We start from the raw sequence: 5,920 nt of genomic DNA on the forward strand, positions 1-5,920 counted from the left end.
CATCAAGGCACATGGGATGAGAACAGAACACTAAAGTCTGATGTACAAGAAGGTGCAGGCTTCATTGCCTCAAGGGATGATATTTTAAAACAAAATACTGATGGACTGGTGAGAACACTAGAATCACAACTAACTGCTGAACAGTCATTGACAGGAGGACACTGGAACTCACCAAAAATGATACGCCACATCCAAAGACAAAGGAGAAGCTGCAGTGAGATGGTAGGAGGGGTGCAATCAGAATAAAATCAAATTCCATAACCACTGGGTGGAAGAACACTTATACCACAGAAGTCCACCCACTGGAGTGAAGGTTCTGAGCCCCACAATAGGCTTCCCAACCTGGGGGTCCGGCAACAGGAGGAGGAATTTCTAGAGAATCAGACTTTGGAGTCTAGTGGGATTTGATTGCAGTACTTCGACAGGACTGGGGGAAACAGAGACTCCACTCTTGGAGGGCACACACAAAGTGGTGTGCACATCAGGACCCAGGGGAAGGAGCAGTGACCCCACAGGAGACTGAACCAGACCTACCTGCTAGTGTTGGAGGGTCTCCTGTAGAGGCAGGGTGTGGCTGTGGCTCACCATGAGGACAAGGACACTGGCAGCAGAAGTTCTGGGAAGTACTCTGTGGCATGAGCTCTCCCAGAGTCCACCACTAGCCCCACCAAAGAGCCTGTAGGCTCCAGTGCTGGGTCACCTCAAGCCAAACAATCAACAGGGAGGGAACTCAGCTCCACCCATCAGCAGACAAGAGGATTAAAGTTTTACTGAGCTCTGCCCAGCAGAGCAACACTCAGCTCTACCCACCACCAGTCCCTCCCATCAGGAAGTTTGCACAAGCCTCTTAGATAGCCTTATCCACCAGAGGGCAGAGAGCAGAAGCAAGAAGAACTACAATCCTGCAGGCTGTGGAACAAAAACCACATTCACAGAAAGATAGACAAGATGAAAAGGCAGAGGGCTATGTACCAGATGAAGGAACAAGATAAAACCCCAGAAAAACAACTAAATGAAGTGGAGATAGGCAAGCTTCCAGAAAAAGAATTCAGAATAATGATAGTGAAGATGATCCAGGACCTCGGAAAAAGAATGGAGGCAAAGATTGAGAAGATGCAAGAAATGCTTAACAAAGACTTAGAAGAATTAAAGAACAAACACCTAGAAGAATTAAAGAACAAACAAACAAAGATGAACAATACAATAACTGAAATGAAAACTACACTAGAAGGAATCAATAGCAGAATAACTGAGTCAGAAGAAGACATAAGTGATCTGTAAGACAAATGGTGAAATTTACTGCCGTGGAACAGAGTAAAGAAAAAGCAATGAAAAGAAATGAAGAGAGCCTAAGAGACCTCTGGGGCAACATTAAACACACCAACATTTCATGTTATAGGAGTCCCAGAAGGAGAAAGAGAGAAAGGACCCAAGAAAATATCTGAAGAGATTATAGTCAAACACTTCCCTAACATGGGAAAGGAAATGACCACCCAAGTCGAGGAAATGCAGAGAGTCCCAGGCAGGATAAACCCAAGGAGAAACACACTGAGACACGTAGTAATCAAATTGACAAAAAGTAAAGACAAAGAAAAATTATTAAAAGCAACAAGAGAAAAATGACAAATAACATACAAGGGAACTCCCATAAGGTTAACAGCTGATTTCTCAGCAGAAACTACAAATCAGAAGGGAGTGGCACAATATATTTAAAGTGATGAGAGGAAAGAACCTACAACAAAGATTACTCTACCCAGCAAGGATCTCATTCAGATTTGAGAGAGAAATCGAAAACTTTACAGACAAGCAAAAGCTAAGAGAATTCTCAAGCTAAGCTAAGAGCCCACCAAACCAGCTCTACAACAAATGCTAAAGGAACTACTCTAAGTGGGAAACACAAGAGAAGAAAAGGACCTACAAAAACAAACCCAAAACAATTAAGAAAATAGGAATATACATATTGATAATTACCTTAAATGTGAATGGATTAAATGCTCCACCAGAAGACAAATACAAGACAAGACCCATATTTATGCTGTCTACAAGAGACCCACTTCAGACCTAGGGACACATACACACTGAAAGTGAGGAGATGTAAAAAGATATTCCATGCAAGTGGAAATCAAAAAAAGCTGGATTAGCAATACTCATATCAGATAAAATAGACTTTAAAATAAAGAATGTTAAAAGAGATAACGTAATATATGTCCTACATAATCTTAAATTATGTAGGACACTACGTAGCGGTCAAGGGATCAATCTAACAAGAAGATATAACAATTATAAATATATATGCACCCAACATAGGACCACCTCAATATATAAGGCAGCTGCTAACAGCTATAAAAGAAGAAATCAACAGTAACACAATAATAGTAGGGGACTTTAACGCCTCACTTTCACCAATGGACAGATCATCCAGACAGAAAATTAATAAGGAAACAGAAGCTTTAAATGTCACAATAGGCCAGATAGATTTAATTGATATTTATAGGACATTCCATCCAAAAACAGCAGATTACACTTTCTTCTCAAGTGTACATGGAATATTCTCCAGGATAGATCACATATTGGGTCACAAATCAAGTCTCAGAAAATTTAAGAAAATTGAAATCATATCATGCATCTTTTCCAACCCCAACGCTATGAGATTAGAAATTAATTACAAGGAAAAAAATGTAAAAAACACAAACACATGGAGACTAAACAATACGTTACTATATAAGCAAGAGACCATCGAAGAAATCAAAGAGGTAATCAAAAAATACCTAGAGACAAATGACAATGAAAACATGATGATCCAAAACCTATGGGATGCAGCGAACGCAGTTCTAAGAGGGTAGTTTATAGCAATACAATCCTACCTCAATAAACAAGAAAAATCTCAAATAAACAATCTAACCTTACACCTAAAGGAACTAGAGAAAGAAGAACAAACAAAACCCAGTTAGTAGAAGGAAACAAATCATTAAGTTCAGAGCAGAAATAAGTGAAATAGAAACAAAGAAAACAATAGCAAAGATCAATAAAACTAAAAGCTGATTCTTTGAGAATATAAACAAAATTGATAAACCTTCAGCCAGATGCATCAAGAAAAAAATGGAGAGGACTCAAATGAATAAAATTAGGAATGAAAAAGGAGAAGTTACAACAGACACTGCAGAAATACAAAGCATCCTAAGAGACTACTACAAGCAACTCTATGCCAATAAAATGGACAACATGGAAGAAATGGACAAATTCTTAGAAAGTATAACCTTCCAAGCCTGAACCAGGAATAAATAGAAAATATGAACCGACCAATCACAAGCAATGAAATTGAATAAAAATCTTCCAACAAACAAAAGTCCAAGACCAGATGGCTTCATAGGTGAATTCTATGAAACATTTAGAGAAGAGCTAACACCCACCCTTCTCAAACTCTTCCAAAAAGTTGCAGAGGAAAGAACACTCCCAAACTCATTCTACAAGGTCACCATCACCCCGATACCAAAACCAGAGATACTACAAAAAGAGAAAATTACAGGCCAATATCACTGATGAATATAGATGCAAAAATCCTCAACAAAATACTAGCAAACAGAATCCAACAACACATTAAACGGATCATACATCATGATCAAGTGGGATTTATCCCAGGAATGCAAGAATTCTTCAATATAACCAAATCAATCAATGTGGTACACCATATTAACAAATTGAAGAATAAAAACCATATGATCATCTTAATAGATGCAGAAAAAGCTTTTGACAAAATCCAACACCCATTTATGATAAAAACTCTCCAGAAAGTGGGCACAGAGGGAACCTACCTCAACATAATAAAGGTCATATATGACAAACCCACAGCAAACATCATTCTCAATGGTAAAAAACTGAAAGCATTTCCTCTAAGATCAGGAACAAGACAAGGATGTCCACTCTCACCACTATTATTCAACATAGGACCTAAATGTAAGACTGGACCCTATAAAACTTTTAGAGGAAAACATAGGAAGAACACTGTTTGACATAAATCACAGCAAGATCTTTCTTGACCTTCCTCCTAGAGTAATGGAAATAAAAACAAAAATAAACAAATGGGAGCTAATGAAACTTAGAAGCTTTTGCACAGGAAAGGAAACTATAAAGAAGATGTAAAGATAACCCTCAGAATGAGAGAAAATATTTGCCAACAAATCAACAGACAAAAGATTAATCTCCAAAATATATAAACAACTCATGCAGCTTAATATTAAAAAAACAAACAACCCAATCAAAAATGAGCAGAAGACCTAAATAGACACTTCTCCAAAGAAGACATACAGACGGTCAAGACACACATGAAAAGCTGCTCAACATCACTAATTATTAGAGAAATGCAAATCAAAACTACAATGAGGTATCACCTCACACCAGTTAGAATGGGCATCATCAGAAAATCTACAAACAACAAATGCTGGAGAGGGTGTGGAGAAAAGGGACCCCTCTTGCACTGTTGGTGGGAATGTAAGCTGATATATCCACTATGGAGAGCAGTATGGAGGTTCCTTAAAAAACTAAAAATAAGATTACCATATGACCCAGCAATCCCACTCCTGGGCATATACCCAGAGAAAACCATAATTCAAAAAGACACATGCACCCCCATGTTTATTGGAGCACTATTTACAATAGTCAGGTCATGCAAGCAACATAAATGCCCCTTGACAGATTAATGGATAAAGGAGATGTGGTACATATATATATATAATGGAATATTACTCAGCCATAAAAAAAGAACGAAACTGGGTCATTTGTAGAGACGTGGATGGACCCAGAGACTGTTATACAGAGTGAAGTAAGTCAGAAAGAGAAAAACAAATATCGTGTATTAACACATATATGTAGAATCTAGAAAAATGGTACAGATGAATGCGTTTGCAAGGCAGAAATAGAGACACAGATGTAGAGAACAAATGTATGGACACCAAGAGGGGAAAGTGGGGGGGATGGTGGTGGGATGAATTGGGAGATTGGGATTGACATGTATACATTAATATGTATAAAATAGATAACTAATAAGAACCTGATGTATAAAAAATAAATTAATTAAATTAAAAAAAAAACTAATGGGCTAATAATGCAACTTCTTGGTGAATTTCAGAGGTTCCAGAGCAATTGTTCCAGGATCATTGGGATATATCCTTGAAATCAGCAAAGGCAATTACTTTCAAAATCTTTGTTTGAGATGATTTGAATAGACATATGGGGCAAAAGTAGGAGAGACAAAGAAAGTATCTACGTAAAATCTGAAGCTTCATCACACTTGGAATATGGCATTCAATTATCTGGCCCTAATGCATTTTAGCATAGTATCACTTTTCCTTATGTTAAAATTGTGAGTAATTACAAAAATATAAAGGTTTGCTAGAAAAATGTCTTGGAAGGTGGCCTCAATAAACAACATTAAATTAACATTAAATGTTATTATAACATTAAATGTTATTAAAAATCAAGATTTAGATTGAGGATTTGAAGTAGTAATAAATTCATTATCTCAGGTAATTCCTGTTTCAGTTGATAAAGTTCAATTAAAACAGTTCAAGGGGCTTCCCTGGTGGCGCAGTGGTTGAGAGTCCGCCTGCCGATGCAGGGGACACGGGTTTGTGCCCTGGTCTGGGAAGATCCCACATGCCGCGGAGAGGCTGGGCCCGTGAGCCATGGCCGCTAAACCTGCGCGTCCGGAGCCCGTGCCCTGCAACGGGAGAGGCCACAGCAGTGAGAGACCCGCGTACCGCAAAAAAAAAAAGATTCGGACCAAAACAGTTCAAGGGGAGGAATTTCTTGGGATATATGGGTAACATTCCTCAGTCGTTAACCAAACACCATGGACCTTAAACCAGCAAGATTGATTTGGGTTTAGAGTTGAAGTTCTGATTCTATTCTTTTTTGTTATGCC

The 5,920-nt window shown here is 38.2% G+C and overlaps 1 long non-coding RNA gene across 1 annotated transcript in view; it reads right to left on the reverse strand.

Moving 5' to 3' along the window:
* Window positions 1-581, reverse strand: part of LOC112409289 (uncharacterized) — a 13,712-nt gene extending 13,131 nt beyond the window's left edge. The window contains exon 1 of the long non-coding RNA XR_003005134.1: window positions 535-581. This is a non-coding gene — a long non-coding RNA (uncharacterized LOC112409289). The remainder of the gene's footprint in view (window positions 1-534) is intronic.
* Between the last annotated feature and the right edge of the window lie 5,339 nt (window positions 582-5,920).

The sequence above is a fragment of the Neophocaena asiaeorientalis genome, unplaced genomic scaffold (genome assembly GCF_003031525.2).
Source record: "Neophocaena asiaeorientalis asiaeorientalis breed wild unplaced genomic scaffold, Neophocaena_asiaeorientalis_V1.1 scaffold197, whole genome shotgun sequence".
Classification (NCBI taxonomy): domain Eukaryota; kingdom Metazoa; phylum Chordata; class Mammalia; order Artiodactyla; family Phocoenidae; genus Neophocaena; species Neophocaena asiaeorientalis.